Here is a 21165-nt window from a genome sequence, read left to right on the forward strand (position 1 = left end):
TTATTAACTGTTCATTGAAGAAGTGAGGGGACAACAGTTTGGAGAGAAGAAGTGACTTGTTCAAGGTCACACAGCTGGTAAGCTCCAGAATTGGCCTGAAACCTCACAGTTTTTGGCGCCTGGTCCAGCACACTCTCCATCACAACGTGCAGTCTCTTAGTTTGTTGGTTTTGGGTCAGAAATATAATTAACACAGGGCAGGAAGCCTAGATTATGAACAAGTTGGAGGGAAATCTAATGAAAATCAAGCTTTATGAAAGTCCTAGGCAGTCGACCTGTTTTATGATATATTTATGGTGTCTGGCTGCATTTGGAGTCTGTGAGTGGCTCTTCTTTCCTCCTTGACCTGCTGGTCCTCTTCCTAAGTTGGTGATTTAAGAGTCTACCGAGAGTATACAAATTCTTGCCGAGTGATAAAAGTAATACAGTACTAAATAACAGTAAACAAACAAGTACAGAAAAAGTAAAAAGAAATACTGAAGAGAGAAAGATAGTAGTAAAAGCACCACCACTGCGGAGCTTCAGGAAGACTCCGTCGGTTGAGCGTCGGATTCTTGATTTTGGTTCAGGTTATGATCTCAGGGTTCCTGAGATCGAGCCCTGTGTCAGAGTCCATGATGAGCATGGAGCCTGCTTGGGATTCTCTCCCTCCCTCCATCTCTGCCCTTCCCCTGCTAATGCATGTTCTCGGGTTCTCTCAAAATAAATAAACTTAAAAAAAAAGTAGTACTATTGCAAGAATGCTGATGTGAGGTGAAGAAGCAGTGGATGGGGAACTTCTTTTATAAGTTTAGTTGTGATTAATGAGGAAAAATAGTATTTGGTGTTGAAGGGGAGCAGAGTATGCTACCTCAGAATGGACCCCTTTAACATGTGGATTACTTTGAGCTGAAAGTAGTCAAGAGCCAGCAGACCCAAGAAAAACTTCAATCTATCCCTTAATAGCCTTAAAGAATTTATTTAGTTATTTATTTTTATTTTTATTTTTATTCAGGTTAGTGAACATACAGGATAGTCTTGGCTTCAGGAGTAGAACCCAGTGATTCACTGTTTACATATCACACGTTGTACTCATTCCAAAAAGTGCCCTCCTCAATGTCTACCATCCATTTTACCCATTCCCTCACCCCCACCAACCCTCAGTTTTTTCTCTGTATTTAAGAGTCTCTTATGGTTTGCCTCCCACTCTGTTTTTATCTTATTTTTCCTTCCCTTCCCCTATGTTCATCTTTCGTGTTTCTCAGATTCCACATATGGGTGAAATCATGTGATACCTGTCTTTCTTTGACTTATTTCACTTAGCACAATGCCCTCTAGTTCCATCCATGTTGTTGCAAATGGCAAGACTTAATTCTTTTTCATTGCTGAGTGTAAAGAAGATGTGGTGTATATATATATACATATATATATATATACACAATGGAATACTACTTGGCTTTAAAGAATTTAGATGGGGGCCTAGCTCAGAAAGAGAGCTGTTACTAGATATAGAATTTTTATCTGAAAGATTTATCTGCATGGCAGGGCAGACATCGGGTTACTAAGCATTGGCTCTTGTTATTGTCCTGTGAACTGCCCTTCCCCCACCCCCCATACACACTTGGAAGCCCCAGACCCCTATCATATTCCTGACATCAGGATGGCATATAAACCTCAATTCTCTGACTGCCATGGAGTCTCATATCTTTGGAGGGTATTCTACTTACAAAATTACATTTAGTTTTTTTCTTGTTAACTTGTTAACTTGACAAAGAACCTAGACTGTCATGTCAAATGATAATATAAAAGTATAGCTGCTTGAAAACCAAAATAATATGGATATAAAAGAGGTGGGTTTAAGACACTGATACAGATCCTTTGGCCCCACAGAGATGCAACAGCGATCTGAGGGATTGCAAATTAACAACAACCCCACATAGAATCCTAGGTCTTATTTAAATATGTATGTATCTATACACACACACACACACACACACACACACACACACACACACACACAAGTATGTGTATGCATTCTGCGGAGTGGAATTCTTTAGTTATATATGAAAACCCATTGATAAAGAACATCCCCAGGAATTGCTTGAAATACCAAGTGGGCCTCATTAACAATTACAGTCAAGATACTGAGGTTAGGAAAGTAGCACCTCTTACAGAAAGGCCCATGCCTCCCGGGTTGGGACATCCCTTACCCCTCTCTTCACCTAGTAATAGTCAGTGTCTTTTCACAAGGTCGTGGGCTACTGAGTTTTCTGTCTCTATAGACACTCTTGAAGAAGCTTCCGTTCTTCTGTCAGTCAGCATCTGTATAAAAATCATCTTCCAATATCTGCCTTCAGTGGTGATTTGTGCAGAGTGAGATGTGGAGGCTGTTATCTGGTCCTGGTGACACAGTCTCTCACGGATTGCCTCAGTCAAACCACTCTATCAGAGCGGCGATACCAGAAGTTTTAAGTCCTCCTAGACGTGACTCTTTTTTTATTTTTCACACATGATCATTCTTTTGGTTATTGACCAATATTACCAATTCCAGTTGATATCAGAATGTCATCTATTTTAACTTAATACACATTTCTAATTTATATTTATATGTTATTTTTTACTTATGTTTATTTATTTTCATTTCTATTGACTTAATTATTTGCATTCCCTATCCTAGGGAGTTCCTTCATGATGTCTAGTTACCTGGGAGGTCGAATTTTATTCAGAATGCTGATTGGTGAGCACAGAGTAAAACTGGCCTTGGGAAGATATTTTATGTAAACTCTGAAAAGCCAGATGAACTATCCCTACATCTCTCTGACACCTTAGAATGGAATCCCCAAATTCAGTACCTTTTCCATCAAAAGTGGGAGCTCCTTTGGAGTGGAGAAAGTGATGAGGAACGAATCTGATAAGCTCTGTGTGATGGGCAGAATGGCGTCCAAAGATGTCCAAGCCCTACTCCCTGGAATGTGTCTCCTTGCATGAGAAAAGGGGCTTTGCGTCTGCAATTATGGTTGTGGATGTGGATAATCCCAGGGGGCCCTTCAAAGCAGAGAATTGTCTCTAGTTGGAGTCAAAGATATGCAGTGGAATAGGAGGCAGGAGAGGGAATCCAAGAGAAAGACTCTGAGTGTGAGAAGGGCGTCAAGTGCTGTTACTTGTTCTGAGCACAGGAATCCACCTGCAAGGAGTGAAGAGAGGTCTCTAAGAGTTGACAGCAGCTCCTGGCTGACAGCCGACAAGCAAACAGGTACTTCAATCCTACAACCGCAAGGAATGAAATTCTGACAACTGAAAAAGCTTGGAAGCAGATTCTTCCCCAGAGCCTCCAGAAAAGAAGGCAGCTCTTAATTCTGCCTTGTGAGACCTGGAGCAGAGAAAACCCTTGAGCCCTGCTCTGCCCACAATTCTGACCCACAGGAAGTTACAAAATAATAAATGAATGTTGTTTTAAGCTGTGAATTATGGCGATTTGTTACTGTAGCAATAGAAAACCAAAACACCTTGTTGGTATGTTCAAGTTCAATCTAAGAAAATAGTCTGAGAAAAATAACACAGTTGTGTGTGTGAACACACCCCCCCCCAAACAGAATTCAAAGGACAAGGACAATAAGAGACCAGGTAAGGTCATTCAAATACCAACTGTTATCTGTAAGATAATGAAAGGCAAATATCTGGTTCTTTGCATAATTTTGATCACAGGAGCATACTATGTTTTGCACACATTTGGGAGAAAACCGGCTGCATTAAGATTTTCATCAAGGAAGAACTAGTGTCAAACTGGGACCCAGGATGAGGAAACTCTTCCTGCATTATGATGACAAGGAGGTGGATGTACAAATCTTATTTGGGCAAATAAGGGAGCAGTCATGGAGTGCCCAGCAGAAGGAATAGGCCACCTCAGGGCACCTGAGTGGCTCAGTCAGTTGAGTGTTTGACTCTTGATTTCAGATCAGGTCATGATCTCATGGTTGTGAGGTTGAGCCCTGTATTAGGCTCTGCACTGAGTGCGGAGTCTGCTTAGGATCCTTTCTCTCTCTGCCTCTCCCCCCGCAAAATAAGTAAATAAGTTTAAGAAAAAAGAAGGTATAGGTTACCTCAAGCCACATACTGGGTGGAACGAGGGTGAAGTCAAAAGAAAGAGGAAAGAGAGAAGGACTTTTCTCTGGGCCCACTTTTCATGTTCATCAGTCACTTTTCAGTCGACATACTTCTGTTTGCCCTTCCTGTTGGCTCCAGGCTTGGCTCCGGGCTTGGACATCTGAGACAGAGCTGGCCCATCCACCTATTATTTCCTATCTTGCCATAGAGATGGTTCCAGATGTGACCAAAAGGTAGTCCAAATAACACCAAGACCTTCTCTGGGACTGATGCGAAGGCAGTGCTTAATGCTGGTGTTACTAACTTGGTGGGATAGATTCTCAGATTGCTGGTGGTCCTCTGGCGCCACCCGGGGAGGGCGTATCTAGGAGTGAGGTCAGCACAGGCAGAGCAGAGATGGAACAGGACATACACCGGTCCCCATCCAGACCCAGTGGAGTTTCTGCCGTGAACCAGCTTTTTCAGTCACTTGGTTCAAAGTGTCAGTGCAGATGACTTGCAAATCTCATTACTTCTCTATCTGCCTTTAGAGCATCTCCGCTGGAGACAATTTCTGACACGCAGACTTGAATGTGTTTAAACCGAACTAAACATGACCTTTTAAAAAAAAATGTTTATTTATTGTTGAGAGAGAGAGAGACAGAGCATGAGCAGGGGAAGGGCAGAGAGAGATGGAGACACAGAATCTGAAGCAGGCTCCAACCTCCAAGCTGTCAACACCGAGCCTTTGCACTGAGCCCTACCTCCAAGCATCTTCTTCGTGGGGGTCGAACTCAGGACCTGTGAGATCATGACCTGAATTGAAGTCAGATGTTTAACTGACTGAGCCATCTAAATGTCCCTAAACTAATCATGACCTTTACTCTTCTTCCTACCATTCATTATGATCCTTTCCCCATGCACTTGACCTTACCTCCATGGTTTGATAGTAAGTACTTCTTTCTTCTTTCTTCTGTGAATGGCCCTCCCCTTATTTAGGTATCTGTTTCTCCCACACTTCAGGAGAAGTGGGGAGATTTGGTGACTCCTCTACCACCAAAGTTGCTGCACCACTCTCTGGAAACTATCACTGGTCCAGGCATGGGCAGGGAGCCAAGCTGGTTTCTGTCACTTGCAGCCTACACAGTCCTAACAAGTAAACATTCTGACATTTCCTGTGCCTCTCTCCAACCAGCCTGCTCATTCTCAGGTCCTTCAATTTGGTGACATATTTTCTATCTCCCTTTTTCTCTTTTCATCTCAATTCACAACATTTCCCCTAATTATATTAGAAAAAAATGTTCAGTGGAGATGTAGAAAATATAAGCAGGAGTGGCAGGAAAATACAATTCAGTGCTTCTAAGGGTTTATGTGATTAAACTGGGCTCACCTGAGTAGTCCCTGTCCATGACCTTAATGACATCTGTGACGTCCCTTCTACCATGTTGGGAAACACACTCTGCAGGCTCCAGGGAGCAGGGCTTGGACATCTTTGGGGCCATTCTGCCTATTGCATCTAGTTTGTCGATTTTGTTCCTTATCACTTTTTCAGGCCAAAGGAACTCATACTTTTGATGTAATAAAAGTGCACCGAATTTGGGATTTTCATTTTCTGGCCATCAGAGCAGTGTATTTGGTTGTGGAGTAGGGATATTTCATCAGGCTTTTCTAGGGTTTGCATAAAATATCCTCCCAAAGCAATTTTTATTCTATGCTCACCAATCAGCATTCTGATTAAAATTCACCTCTTAGGTAACTTGATATCAGGAAGGGACTTCCCAGGATAGGGAATGCAAATAATTGGGTCAGTAGAAATTAAAATATATGTTAAATATAAATGTAAAATAATAAATTAAATCATAAATATAAATCTATTATCTATAATGGTAATTATATAACATATAATTATAATCTATAACTAGGCCATTGGCATACTATGCTGACATTTTGGTTTATTTCCCTTAAGTGAGTTTGCTTATGTATTCATTTATTTATTCAATTGTACTTTTGTTTATTCTTATCTGATGCAATCAGACCCATTGGTTGGTCAGCTCATTAAAATATTCAGTTAACTTGATGTAACGGAAAGTAAATTGGGTTTACAGTAGGAAGACCTCAGTTACTTTGAGCAAATCACTTAATTGTGATATGGTAGAAACATTTGGAGCCAGAGGGTCCTGGGTTTATATCCAGCCCTGGCACTTTCTGTGTAGCCTTGAGGCAAGTAAAAACTTCACTAAGCAACCAAGTGTTAGATTCTTTGCCTAGACAATGGGAGTAAGGATAGATTCTACCTGGTAGGGTTGCCATCCAAATCAAAGAGAAGGTAAGCAGAGCAGGGATTGCTATGTCCAGCACATAGTAGGTACTCAATAAATGGTAACAATAACTAACAGACAAACAAAAAACCTCAGTTAAAATAGAAATTACAGAAAAATGACAAACACATCATATAAACATATGGCACATACGTTACAGTCTTCTCCCTTCTTTCGTTGTAGGGCTAAGACCTCTTCTTTGAGCGTGAGTCAAAGACCTGACATCGTCCTGGTCTCTCTTACATGAAACACATCTCTAATAGGCTACAGTTTCCAGTTTTCATCTGTTTAATGTGGAGTGAGAATGTAGAGCCACTTGGAAAGCAACCTGGCTTCAGAATTCTAGAATTTTATTTATTTTCCCCTATTCTCCCATGGTTGTGTTTCCCACAACTAATGGATAGAATTTCCTCCAATGGACAGCCTTCACCAAGTCTTTCTAATGATTTAAAAACTTCGTTTTTGTAAAAACAACCCTCTTAACATACACACTTCATTGCCTTCCATAATTGATTAAAGCACACAATTACAATAACAAATACAAATGGCATCAACAGGTTTGGGGGGAGTAACTGTCTTTATATAAGGATAAAGGAGTTCAATTTAGGGGAGCTTGGGTGGCTCAGTGAGTTGAGCATCTGACTCTTGGTTTTGGCTTAGGTCATGATCCCAGGGTGGTGGGATTGAGCCCTGCAGCAGTCTCTGTACTGAGCATGGAACCTGCTTAAGATCCTCTCTCCCTCTCTCTCTCTCTCTCTCTCTCTCTCACTCTTCCTCTTTCTCTCTCTCTCTTCCTCTTCCCTTTCTCCCACCTGCTATCTCTCTTTCTGTCTAAAATTTTTAAAAAAGGAGTTTAATTTATAGTAGAGTGTCTTAGAGAGGAATCTACTAACACGATTTCATTCATTCATTCATTCATTCAATATTTGTTTAGTGACTGCTCCGTGCCAGGCATTGACTATTATATGCACCTGGGAATATAGGAAGGAACAAAATTGACAAAAACCTTTGTCCTTCTGGAGCGTCCATCTAGTGCTAGCATGCAGTGTGCTGGGCCATCAGTCAGCACATTTTATAGAGGGAATGACACCATTGGCTGATGAAATAAGTCAGTTAAAGGCTCCCCCACTGTATTTTTGCTTGTTCTCATCATCCTGCTTAACTTGAGGTGATTTCAAACTCTCTTTGTCCTTTAGGCTTTACATCTTTTTTTGTTGTCAATTTCTCCCCAATTTTTCTCTACAATATCTCTTGGCAAATTACCTTGTGGGTATCTTCACTTCAAATATTTTTCTTTTCCAATGCATCTCATGAGCAGATGCTAGAATCATAGTCTTTGGGAGGTATTTTCACCATCACACCCTGATGATAGGACTGGTTTCATGACCGGTGCCTTCACGCAGGGCTCCAGGCTCAGAAGGTTCCACACTCTCCTTGAAAATTCTTGAATAATTTGAAATTCTTAATAATTTTTGGACAAGGGGCCCCAAAGTTTTGTTTTGCACTGGGCCCTGAAAATTATGTGGCTGGCTTGCTTAAAGAACCAATGGTAGATTTTTCCTTTTGACCCTATTAAATCTAAACTCTTCTTCTGCCTACTCACTAAGAGATGCCCACCCACTAAAGAGACTGCTAATCTCTAATTTTAAGCTCTCCTTGATGGAATCTTCGAGGTTAGCCAGGCCTGCTGCCCTTGCACGAATTTCACCCACTTCTGCAATTGTGTTGTGGCTTAAGCTGCTCTGTCTGGTGGGAATGGACCCCATGTTTTCTCCGCTACAACCTGACTCCCAATCCTTTATAATCTGACTCAGAACCCGCTCCTCTCCAACCTGAGTGTGTTCTCTCTCAGTATTAATGGAATTAAGCTTTCTAGTAAAATAATAATGATAGCTACCCCCTGGGTTTACTGCAGGCCTCTTTGGCATGGAACTAAGCGTTTTGCAGTCATGATCGCATCTAGACCTAGAGTTCTGCATTTTCATTCCAGTTTTGGGTGTGCTTATGCAGTATGGTCTGATTGTGTAGACTTCATGTTTTGTGAGCCCACAGGTCATGTCTTCTTCATTCACTTGCACTCTCCTGACACCATACACACGGTGTTTGGTGCAGTGCCAGGGCTCTGTGCCTCTTGCCACTTGACTGACAAAATATTAATAAAAGCTGAAAGTGTAAAGTACTGCACTCCTTTCTTTCACTGATTTTTTTTTTCCAGCTAGCTGCATCCCGTGAAGACTTTTCTGGCCTGAGGACTTTTAAAACTGGTCTGCACCACAACTCGAAGTAATTGTTCTTGTGATTGAAGCTAACAACTATATAATGCCTGCTAGGCATCATGCCAAGACATGATTTGATTTCAGGTTAAATTTGCAGCTAAGTTGATTTTGCAAAATGTGCCCACATGTGCTCAGGCGGTATGAAGGCCCTCCCTTCCTCCATTCACCCTCAAAAGTGTTCTTGTCCATGGAGTTGGATATCCATCACTTGTTGGAATATTTGACCCTGCGCATTGAGGGCTGAGGCTTCCAAGACTAATTAGAAACAATTTTTGTTGATCAGTGTCTGCCAAATGTAAAATGCCATATTCAGATGCCTTTAGGACGTCCATAAAAACAGCCAAAAAGGGGGTAATAGCATTTATCAAGTCAAGGGAGACTCATGCCTAATAACAGTGAGCTGTTTTATGCTGTTAAGAAATGAGCAGACCTGTCAGGAGAGTGTTCGACATAAGCTAATGTCAAACTTGCTGGAATAACTTACTCACTGCAGGGTTCCCATCTGTGAAGTTGCTGGGGAGGTGGCTGCCTCCACGTGATTCTTTAGATTTGTCAGTTAAATTAGATACCCAAGGGCAAAACCAACTGACAGGGGCATTATGGGACACTCCTGGAGGATTCAGAATCCATAATCCCATGACTAGGCCCCATTCACAATTTTGTTCATGCTGATATTAGGGGTCATATCAATTTTATAAGAAAGCAAGGGATAACAAAGAAAGCCAGCAGGTCAGCCCTCTCAAGACTGTGGATGGCAATATGCCTAATACTTGTTTTGTATGATTGGAGAGAAGGGAATGGCTTTATTTTGTTTTCCAGTAGGAAAGTCAGAATATTATCTTGAGAAAAGAGTTTTCAGGTTTTTAGGAATTGGATGTCTTGGCTGCACCAAGGCTGGCTATTGTCAAGGAAGTAAGATTTATGGGATGCCGATCAAAGTTTACTAATGCTTCCCTGTGACATACTGATCTGAGGGTAAAAATAGGATACAATAACAAAAACCAGATCAAGTTTCTGTTTTGCTCTCCCCCAGAAACTGTAAGAAAGTAACCATTTCATTTATTCTAGTTTCTCTTTTACTTCTTTTTCTTTACTCTCTCCCCTGGCCCCTATCATTGTCCACTAGAGGGCCTTCAGAAGATCATGGGTATGAAGCAAGGAGATCTTGAGTAGGAGAACGTAGACGGTATAGTAATGGAATGCTCAAAACTGGCCAACCCGCATCATCTCCTCTCACCAATACTGATCTCAAGGCTTTGAGCCAAGTTTGTAGGTCTCAACTCTCTGTACTTTTAGGCTAGGTTATTGTCCAGGAAGTTTCTTGAACCTTAATGAAAACAGGTTTCAGGTGAGTTTATCCAGATATGTCTGGATTATTAGGTGAACACGGAGTCAAATGAGAAAGCTCCACCCTTACCACAGCATGAAAACTGTCTCAGTGACCTCAAGATTTAAATGTCAAATGGTGAAAGTCAAAGACTTTCAAAGACTGGACTATGGCGAGTATTTTCCTTTAGGTTCTTCAGAAACAAACCCCGAGGCAAGGAGTCAAGGGGAAGTGATATTTTTGGGAGATGATCCCAGGAAACACTTGCAGTGGAGTGAGGAAGAGAGACAGGGAAGGAAAGAGGTCAATAAAGGATGTATTGTTTGGCCAGCCATCACTTCAGGCAACTGGAACTTATTCTGCCCAGGAAGCTGGGACATTTATCCACGAAATACCCTCTGTCATTGGTTGATTCCAGGGCCATCAACACCCTCACACGCTGGCTTGTTCCACAGGAGTGCTGACCCATCTCTTGAAGCCAGAACATGTAAGCAGAGAATTATAGGTATTTACAGCATCTGCTTAGAGGTGAGTGGATATGGACAGGGCACGACTGAGCCTGTTATTGTGAGAGTAGGAGGCAGAGTCATTAATAACCAGGATCAGAAGAAAAGCCATCTTCAGTGGTTTTCCTACAAGTGCATTAACAAAGTTCATCTCAGACTAAAGAAAACTGGAAAACTGGTGAGTGAAAACTTTAAAATCCTAGTTTGTATAGTTCTGCAAGGTAACTAACACTCACTTGCTGTTGGGTAGGTGTGCAAGAGGTTTTAGCAAGAGAAGAGAAATTTGATCCGACAGATAAGGCTCAAAGAAATCTGATTGTAGAACACACTTTGAAATTTTCCATTGTGGACTTAATCTCTTTGCACAAACCCAAGAGTCCTTTAGTTAATTCCTTTCCCAATGAAGGAGCCAATCAATGTTCTTTAAGGGGAGAAAATTACTAGAGAGCCTAGTATGTGTTTTGATGCCCTAATGAGGCAGTATGAATTACCCAACCCAAACCAATTAAGTCTTAGCCCGGATAGAAGGCTACTGAGGAGATGAGGACACAGCATGCATTTAGGGCAGAATTAACTGCTTCCATAGCCTGGAAATATGCTTGGGGGGAAGCCAAACCTTGTAGGCTCTGTGCTGTCCTTAAAGCTGGCAGTCAAAATGTGATTCAGCCCAATGTTAGCTTTTGTTGCTTTTGCTTCTTTGGCCTTAAATTTAAAAAATGTCTGCAAAACATAAAATATGTTTTGAACATTACATAAGGCTATTAAGAGAGGGTGAATCATGAAAACATGGTATGTCAGAGACAATAAAGTAAGTGAAATGAACTGCTGCTGACTAGCTGCTTGACCTTGGGCCAGTTGCTCAGTCCTTTCTTGTCAATCAAATAGGAAATTATAGTCCAATAGTGTGGTTTTGGATTGCCGCTCAATAAGCAAGTTCTAATCTCTTGGTTACGCCTTACTGTACCATGGGAAACCAAGCACTTATTTTCATTTTAATGCGATCTCTTCCAGTGGACTGTGACTTCCTAAAGCACCCAGCACAATGCCTGGCTTAGCTCAGGAACTTTGAAGCTATGTGTTGAATAAATGTGAAATAAATAGTGAAAGAAGTTATTTCAAATATTTTGGTGCACCTAGAAATATGTGAATAAACATACCATCAGCACAAATAGCTGTTCTAAAGAAAATGATGAAAATAGAATTTTTATACAACCCATGTGTATTAATGGGATAGAGGAGGCACAGTAGGGGGCTTGCCATTAGTGAGAAGGGGTGCTGTGTGGTGACTAAGACGTAGCCTTTGGTGTCAGGCAGCCCTGGGCTGGAATCCTAGCTCTGCCACTTTCTAGCTGTGTGTCCTTGTGCAAGTTACATAACATCCCTGGCCTTCAATTTCTTCTTTTGGACCTTGTAGTTTGCAATAAGGATCTTATAACCCTGCAACAATTAAAAAGGAACAGTGTATTACTTAAAAACAACTCAGTCTAAGATGATCATCATTCATAGAAACAAAGTCCAAAATGAGGTATAGAACTTCCTCCACTGAGTTGCCTTTTAGGCCCACTGAACTAGTCTTCGTGGGTATCAAAGAGGATTTCCCTTCCTTTCTTCCTTCTTTCTTCCCTCCCTCTCACTCTCTCCCTCTTTTTCTTTCTTCCTTCTTTTCTTCCTTCCTTCCTTCCTTCCTTTCTTTCTTTCTTTCTTCCTTCCTTCCTTCCTTCCTTCCTTCCTTCCTTCCTTTCTTTCTTTCTTTCTTTCTTTCTTTCTTTCTTTCTTTCTTTCTTTCTTTCTTTCTTTCTTTCTTTCTTTCCCTCTATTCCATCAGTGTTCTAGCTCCATTTTCCTAGCACTAGGATGGCCAAGGCTGGTGAAACTCTTGCTCCTGTCTTTACCTTTAGAGAACGATGACAGGAAATCATTGGAATGGTAGGTTCTCAAAGGCCTACATGGTATAGGCATAACTATTCTCCATGCCATAATTCCTCAGAGAAGAATATCCTTTTGGTCATAGTGACCACATTACAAGATATAATACCAATATGAGTAGCTATGCTGAAGTCACCTCCTGGGGTACAGAGGGGAGGGAAGGGACAAGGGTCATGGAGACAACAAAGAACCATTTTTGGCCACATTGGATTAAGGCAATACATACATCTTTCTAGTTTCTGCCACATAATAGATGCTCAAAATGTGGTAGCTATGTTCAGTCTTCATGGTATTAGATAGTGATCAAGGGACACACTTTTTACTTATACTTGTTTCACCTCTTTAAACTTGTGTTTCAAGTGAAGACGTCCAGAATTATGATCAATTCTCCAAATCTGGCTATGACAGAGAAAAGGATGGTTGAGAATTATACTACTTGGGTCAGTACCAATCTTTGAGCAAAGACTGATCAATGGGATAAGTTAGATCTACCTTTATCAGTCTCCAAGTGAGGTTTGATATCTTGTCAACCTTTCTGCAATGGATGCTCATTACAGGGCCATTGGTGTGTGAGCACCTTCTTGGGAGAATTCAGCCCCCATTCCTCCCCCAGCCATGACCAAGGGAATTACCAACAACCACTTGTTTTGAAATCCTGAGAGCTTTTCTGTTCTTAGGTCACTTGAAATAAAGACTATGCATGAGAAAGCTTTTTGAAAAATACCTATTGTATCTTCTGTTGTGAAATAATTAACTACTTGGTTTGTTCTTTGTTTATGTATTTCAAGAATTTAAGCAGTAGAAGAATCTTAAAGTAAAAGTAGTCTAACTCCCTCTCACTTTAAAGGAGAGAAAATGTAAACTTTGGTTTGCTATAAATCTTCCACATTGTTTTTTCTCTTTTTCCAGTATTTCTGGATGCCAAGAACTTTGTCTGGGGGGAAGAATCTAAAAATTATATGCTTGTACACTACTTTGCACAGACTAATGTTTAAAAAAATTCCTTAAGATAAAACAAAATCACGGTTGAAGTTATGTAGGTGCTTGGTGAGGTGGTGGTGGCATAATGCTTAATATAGCTTATTTAATTTATTTTTTTTAAACTCGTGTAATAACAAAAAGACACAATGACATGGAGAGCCATAAAGCCAAACAACTCTCTCGTTTCATTTTACAGCACGAGGCTGGGAAAGGCACAATTCAGTATCCTGACCATTTTTATAGGGGTTTCAAGACAGGTTGGACATGTCTGAAATATGTCCTTCAATTCCTAGAACTCTTTCAGGCATTCCTGCTGAAGGATGTTCCTTGGAGAAATACTCCTATAAATACAGGATGTTTTCATTACTGCATGTGGTTGATTCAGCCTGTTGGCGACATGACAGTGAGAAGAAGTGTCTGAGAAACGACTTCATATAGACCGCGTTCAAACGGTCCCAGAGCTGCCCAGATCAGAATGACTCTAGTGGGAGCGCTTGGAAATGAATGTTCATATATCACTGGGGTCTTTAAAGAAAGGTTTAGGGTTCTGTAGGCTGTCTCCCTCGGTGCAGTGAAGTGATGGAATGACAGCATGCATGGAGATGAATTTCGCCTATGAAAATTTTCGCTTCCCCTTATGGAGGAAAGCTACAAAATCAATAACTTGGCTATCAAAACAACAAAACAAAATAAAACAAAAGAAGACAAAACAAACCCCAAACAAAACAAAAAAACCCAACAACAACAAAGCCAAACAAACAAACAAACAAACAAACAACAACAACAAAACCCCACACAAGGAGATAGCAGGCAGATTTATTTGGGGACAAATAGTAAAAATGGGGGCACATATGGTAGGTAGATTCAATATGGGTGTTTTCTTTAGGAAGGTAGAGCCACATGCCAATGGAGTGGAAGCAAGGTCTTTAAAAAGTTGTATGTCATTTTAAATAATAATAAAAACATTCCATGCTTGAATAGCTCTACAATTTTCAAATATTCTTACTTTTTTATATGAGCCCCCAAATCACCTTAGGAAATGGCTGATATGTTATAGATGATGAGCCTGAAGCTCAGAAAGATAAAGGGACCTGCCCAAGGTCACACAGCTAATAGGTCTCTAGATTCTCTGACTCCCAATCTGGTGCTTTTTCTACCATCCACATGAACAAATAAAATATTGCCTCTCTGTTTCTGTAATATTGCCAGTGTTGTAAAAATATTACAAACCCCACTTTCCTGATCAAAAATTAACCACACTTTATTGAATAGAGATTTTATGGTGTGGAAGACTGAGGATTATAGCACTCTTGATGCAGGGTGGGGAAGAAATTGACTTAGGGATGCATCATTTTTTAGAGAGATGTTGAGTTAGTAACATGCAATTTTTGTACTAGCTTATTGCTGAAATACAGAAAATAATGGGCAGGTTGGAGAAAAGCAGAATTGTGAATTGACAAAATTATTTATTATAATTAGATTGGTCTGTGGATGAGATAAAATTTATGAAGAAGGGTAACCTCTGCCTGACAAGACAAGGGTAACATGATCTCATGTGCAGAATAAAGCTAATTATCACTAAGGAGGACTTCTCTCTCTCTCTCTCTCTCTTTCTGTATTTTGTTGCCCTGGGTATTATAAAAATTTCTATCTATCTATCTATCTATCTATCTATCTATCTATCTATCATCTACCTATCTATCTATCTATCTATCTATCTATCTATCTATCTTTGTTTTTTTCTTGGAGCACTCTAAACAACTTAGAAACCATTGTCAGGGAAGTTTAAGAAGACAGAAGTACAGATAAGTCCATGGAAGAATTGAATTCTAGCTTGGTATAGAAAGCTCCTCATTGATGAGCATGTCTGTCCTTTTAAAGAGAATGTATTTCAGATTGGGAAATGAAGGGTGATTTCTGGGTATGTAACAGATATAAAAACCAACCAACCATTAACAAACAAAACAAAACACTGATCCACAAATGAAATACACCACCAGCTTACTATGACATGTAGTTAAAAGATGAGGCCAACGCTGGCCTTTGCGGCTCTAGACCGCTCATCCGCATCTTACACTGACTTCCGTTCTGTACACTTGACCTGCTTGTCCTTGGCTTTCCTGCCTCCTGCCAGATCATCCTAACTTCCAGGTCCAGAACAGCTTCTCACACACATCCTTCGAGGCAACTTCCAAATGTTTCTTCCTCCTTTTTAAATTTTCAATAATTTATTTATTTTTATTATTTTTAATTTTCAAGAATTTAAAAAAGTACGAGAGCTATAAAAGGTAGTCTAACAAACACTTGTGTATTCTGCATCCCAAATAAGTACCAACATTAGTTCTAATGCAAATATAACCAAAAGCTTATTTACATTTACTTGCAATTCCTAACCTTTCTTGGATCATGATGACCAATCAGTGGTGAATTGATGGGGGATGGGAGGTCTGCATTTAAGAATGTGTATATTTAAAATGAAAATTGAGAACAAATGCTGGTTTAGCATAGTGAAGCTATACCACTTCAGATTAATTTTTGGGAAGGACTGAATTAGTGAAAAATCTAAGTCACACCGCATTTGTAAAGATGTGCTAATGTGAAATTCAACAACTTATAGAAACATAATAGGAGAAAGTCAGCAAGAACTTTCCCATGAAGTTGTTTTTAAAAAGCAAATCAAAGGAACAATTTTTGATGTGCATACTAGTTGTTTCAGGCAAATGGATTCAGAAGTGTTGAGAATATACGTTGAAACAGTATGCGTTTGAGAAATATTTATTGAATGAAGGCATACTCTTTGCCAGGTACTGCATTAGGTGTTGGAAATATAACAATAAGAAAGCTCTGAGCTCTTTATGAGAGGACTTTGGTCCAGAAAAAGAGCTTCCTAGTTAGGCAGTTATTACACAATGTGGTGAATCAAACTAGAAAGTGGACAAAAATTGCATTTTAGAAAAGCACGATGAGTTTTCCTGAGCATTTTTCATAAAATTTTATATTTATACTATTCTTTTATAATGTAAGTCTTTTGTGTCAGATAACATCTTGCTGAATTTATTACAAATGAATAGAATGTGACTTAAGGATTGTTTACTGCAGAACAATAAGAAAGAATGTGTTTGTCCCTCTTCCCATATTTGTAAAGTGTACAGTTCAATGGTTTTCAGTGCCCTAGCACTGTTTTCTGAAAAGACTAATCTTTCTCTGCTGAATGATCTTGGCACCTTTGTTGAAAATCAATTGGCTGAGATATGTGGGTTTATTTCTGGACTCTAAAACTTAATTCTCATGATCCATCCTTATACGAATACCACACTGTCTTATTTACTGTAGCTTTATAGTAAGTTTTGAGATCAGAAAGTATGAACCCTCCTACTTTGTTTTTCTTTATCAAGCTCATTTGGCTATTCAGGGTTTCTTGAATTTCCATGTAAATTTTATTTTATTTTATTTTTTAATGTTTATTTATATTTGAGAGACAGAGCACGAGTGCAGGAGGAGCGCAGAGAGAGGGAGACACAGAATCGAAACAGGCTCTAGGCTCTGAGCTGTCAGCACAGAGCCCAACACTGGGTTTGAACCCACAAACTGCAAGATCATGACCTGAGCCGAAGTCATATGCTTAACCAACTGAGCCACCCAGGCGCCCCTCCATGTGAATTTTAGCATCAGCTTGTCAAAATCTCTAAAAAAGCCATCTGGGATTTTGAGAAACTACGATTTTTAAAATTTAATTTAAAGATTTATTACTTTAAAACACTGAAAAACTTTACATGCCAAAGGAAACATTTAGAAATACCCTGTGGCTCTGTTGTGCTGACCAACCCCGTTCATCCATTAATGATGGATGCATTAGGTTGAGCAGAAGCCCTTCTCTCTAGTTAGATGCACATCCTGGAGAAGTCACCAGGCTTTTCTGAACCTATTTAGTAATCCACTAACAATGAGATAAATTAGACTACATTAAAGTAAGAATGAGACACTATTCGAAGAGTGGAAAGGCAAGTCACAGGGAGAGAGAAGAATCTGCAACATGTCTTTCTGTCTAAAAATTTGTATTTAGAATAATAAAGAAGTCACTAAGGGCAGACCACCCAATAGAATAGTGAGGAAAGGAGCAGACGCTTCACAAAAGAGGTTAGAGAAATTAGAAGGTGCCCACATATAGGCACCCCCGCCAAGGATATATTTTACTTCAGAAGTCCCAGAACCTGGGACTATCACCTGGCATGGCGAAAGATATCTGATGAGTCCTAGGGTGCAGTCACATGTGGCCTTGTAAGAGGGACACAGAGGGAGCTTTGACACAGAAACACACACAGAAAAGGTGACATAAAGAGAGGCAGAGGGTGGAGTGATGCAGACACAAGCCAAGGAATGCCAACAGACATTTAGAAGCTGGAAAAGTCAGAGGCCGGATCCTCCCCTAGAGCCTCCAGAAGGAGTGCAGCTCTGCTTGATCCCTTGATTTCAGACTTCCGGTTTGCAGAACTGTCTGTGAATAAATTGATGTTGATTTAAGTCACCAAGTGTGTGGTAATATGTTATAACAGCTATAGCAAACTAATAAACTGCCTTTATTTATTGCCAGGGATAAGTACATGAAAAGAAACAATGTGATAACTTTAATTGTCCCCAGAAAACTAAAATGAAAAAGACCGATAATTGTCAGTGTCGGTAAGAATGTGGAATCATTTGGACACCCTTATGTTGAGGGTGCAGTGTACATTACAACCACTTGGTTAAACTGGGAGTTATCATCTAATGCTGAATAGATGCTTACTCTAGATCCAGTCACTCCACTTATTGATAACATACCCAGGACAAATGCATACATTCACACCAAATCATGAACATAAATATTCATAATACTTTTATAATAACTTCACCTTGAGACATATCAAATGTCCATGAACAAGACGGGTAAATACATGATGGGGTGTTCATACTACAGAAGTCTATACAACAGTGAGAATAAGCATCTACAGCTTCCCAGAGCAGCAGGGATTATTAATCTCATAAATATAGTGGTGATGAAAGAAGACAGACACAAAAGAGTATATACTGTATGATTCCATTTATATAAAAATTTCAAAAACAGGTAAACTAATTTACACTGTTAAAAGTTGGGTTAATAGCTAACCTTTAAGGGGTGCCTTGGTGGCTTAGTCGGTTAAGCTTCCAACTTGGCTCAGGTCATGATCTCATGGTTCGTGGGTTCAAGCCCCACATTGGGCTCTGTGCTGACAGCTCAGAGTCTGGAGCCTGCTTCTGATTCTGTATCTCCCTCTCTGTCTGACCCTTCCTTGCTTGCAGTGTCTCTGTCTCTCAAAAAAAACAAAATTAAAAAAAAATAGCTAACCTTTAAGAGAGATAGTGAGTGGGAGGAGGCATAAAGGGTTGGATTAATGAGAGTTTATTTTAATAAAAGGAGATAATATTAATAAAATCTATCCTAGGGTGCCTGGGTGGCTCAGTTGGTTAAGCGTCTGGCTTTGACTTAGGTCATGATATCAAGCTTCTTGGATTCAAGCCCTGTATTGGGCTCTGTGCTCACAGCTCAGAGCCTGGGGCCTGCTTTGGATTCTGAGTCTCCCTCTCTCTCTGCCCCTTCTCTGCTCATGCTCTCTCTCTCTGTCTCTCAAAAATAAATAAACTTCAAAGAAAAATAAAGAAAATAAATCCATCCTAATTTATAGGGTGTGTGTCTCATCCATTTATTCATGTGTTTAACACACATTTATACTCATTGAGCTTCTGTTATTTGCCAGGAACTGTTCAAAGCCAGGATGATAGCAGTAAAGATGACCAAGTATCCACCTCATACAGTTGACATGGGAGTAGTTTCTTCTCAAAATAGGAGAGTACACTGTTACATTGTTGACCTCTGATGATGTGTATCTCATGACAGTCACCTCCTTGGGTAGTCCTTTCCCACATTCTGGATTTGGTCATGTGATCTGCTTTAGCCAATGAGACATGAGCAAGACGCAAGCAGAAGCTTTGAGGAGGGCTTGCACACTGGGGCTGTAGCTCTTGGAATGTCCCTTTCTGGAAGCCAGCTCTTCTGCTGTACAGAAGATCGGACTCGATGACTAAGTATTGAAAAGCCACATGGAGGAAGTGCCGGGCAGATGAGAGTCTGTCTTGGACATTTCAGCCCCAACCAAGCTTGCAGCTCAACAAAACCACATAAGTGACCTCAGCTACATCATGTCTGGCAGAAAAACCACCCAACAGAGCCCAGTCAACCACAGACTTGTGAGAAATAATAAATTGTTGTTTTTTTAAACCACCAAATTTTGGGCTGGTTTGTTATACATCATTTGGTAACTGAAACAGATAAATGGGTAAGTAAATAAATAAGGAATATAATTTCAGACTGTAATTTGAGCTATAAACAATTAAACAGGATAATGGCATGAAGAGCCACAGGGAAAATTCAGAGAGGCAGATGTGAACACATTTTAGACTTTAAAGTCCCATGTAAGGTATTGCCAGGGTTCTCTATGCAGAAATGGAGGAATTACCTGTGTCTTGTTGAGAGTGTCAGATGGTATGGGGGATCAACAATAGGGGAAAAGAAAACACTGGGATTTAGAAGAGTTGGATTGCAGTTGAGACTACTATTGACCTTGGGCAGAACACTGGTTTTTTGTGAGCTTCAGTGTCCTCATCCTGAATACGAGGATAGTAACACTCATCTTGTCTATCTTCCAGGATTGCTGGGGAAATTATACCCAGTAATGTTTGCGAAAGTATCCTGATATTTTAAAATGTTATTTACGTGAATGCATTTGTATGAAAAAAGACATTTTGATCACCCATTTGCCTTCAGAGGCTTCTGCTCTGTCCACAAGAGATACATGCAAAGTCAGTGAAGCAAATTTTATTGCCATAACCTGTCTGCATATTCTACCAGCATGGTCTATGTTACCCATTAGCTTTTTAAATTTATTTAGCATCCATTTGGTGCATAGTTATGTGCTTTTGAATAATCCAAGAAGTTGTCACTGTTAATTTCTCTATCATATTCTCTATGCTGATACTGAAGAAAAACACCAATGAATGGCCTTATTAGTGCAAAAAGTCACATAATCCAAAGCCTGTGTCCCATTAGGAAAAAAAACTTGACGTATGTCATGTCACATTAATGAATACTGCATGTGCAAAGTGTACCTTGTATTAAGAGTAAATTCCCTCATGGAAAATTGATTTGCTTTAAAAATTTAATCTACGTCTTTTTTCTTCTATAGATCACAGTTAGGGTTTTTTTTTTCTTTCCATTTTCTTCTGCAAAGAATGGAAGTTTGTACAAGAAATGCATCATTCCCTAAACCAAACAGTGAAAAGAGAAACAAAATGCAGAAGAAAAGAGGTAAGGAGAAATAAAAGAGAAAAAAAAATAACAAATTGGTCATTAAAAGGGAAAAGATGCACAAGATAAAAGAGAAGGAGGCAAGCGGAGCGCCTACTATATTGGGCTTCCGTGCAGATGTAAGTATAAAATGCTCCACAAGTCCTGTAATTGAGAAAATCTATCAAATGTCCTGACAGCTGCTCGGGCATTTCCAGAAGCGATAAAACTTGAATTTATTTCACTCCTAGAAAAGGGGCAGTATCACCTTCTGGCGGCTTTAATGAAACGCCATAAAATTCTAGGAAAAACTGTGTTGTAAAGTCATAAAAAGGTAGTCGGAAGTGGATTGTTGGAAATACTGCGGGAGGGGTTGCTGTGTCTGAAGAGTGACCGAAGGGGATCAGACGAG

At 39.9% G+C, this 21165-nt stretch overlaps 1 long non-coding RNA gene across 1 annotated transcript; it reads left to right on the top strand.

Moving 5' to 3' along the window:
• The first annotated feature begins 10586 nt into the window (after positions 1–10586).
• LOC115286610 lies at positions 10587–11609 on the top strand. Its single transcript, XR_003906164.1, has 2 exons — positions 10587–10667; positions 11501–11609. It is a non-coding gene; the product is annotated as an uncharacterized LOC115286610 (long non-coding RNA).
• The last annotated feature ends 9556 nt before the right edge of the window (positions 11610–21165 follow it).

The sequence above is a fragment of the Suricata suricatta genome, chromosome 3 (genome assembly GCF_006229205.1).
Source record: "Suricata suricatta isolate VVHF042 chromosome 3, meerkat_22Aug2017_6uvM2_HiC, whole genome shotgun sequence".
NCBI classification, from domain to species: domain Eukaryota; kingdom Metazoa; phylum Chordata; class Mammalia; order Carnivora; family Herpestidae; genus Suricata; species Suricata suricatta.